The sequence below is a fragment of the Vombatus ursinus genome, unplaced genomic scaffold (assembly GCF_900497805.2).
Source record: "Vombatus ursinus unplaced genomic scaffold, bare-nosed wombat genome assembly UNPS02004142.1, whole genome shotgun sequence".
NCBI lineage: Eukaryota > Metazoa > Chordata > Mammalia > Diprotodontia > Vombatidae > Vombatus > Vombatus ursinus.
This window is the reverse complement of record NW_020943920.1, coordinates 537,273-537,578: the sequence shown is the minus strand read 5'-3', so window position 1 is coordinate 537,578 and position 306 is coordinate 537,273.

Genomic DNA, 306 nt, shown 5'->3' with positions numbered 1-306 from the left:
CCCTGGGAGAGTTCCAGCTGGCCTAGAGACATTGACCCCTCTCCTATTGCATTAACACAGCTTCCCATCAAAGAAGGGACTGTTCCTGACCAGCTCCTCAGCTCTTACCCAGCACTCTCATTTTTTCATTCATTTTGGACTACACTTGTGGCTCCTCCCAGCCCAGATCAGCAGAGGTCTCTCTATCTCCTAGACCTGGGAGGAAGGTGGTTTGAACTCATCCCCCCAAGGGTCCCCTTCCAGCCCCTCCCCAAATTCGGTCACCACTCTAATCTCTCTCCAGCTGTGTAGTCTAGTCTGGGTTTC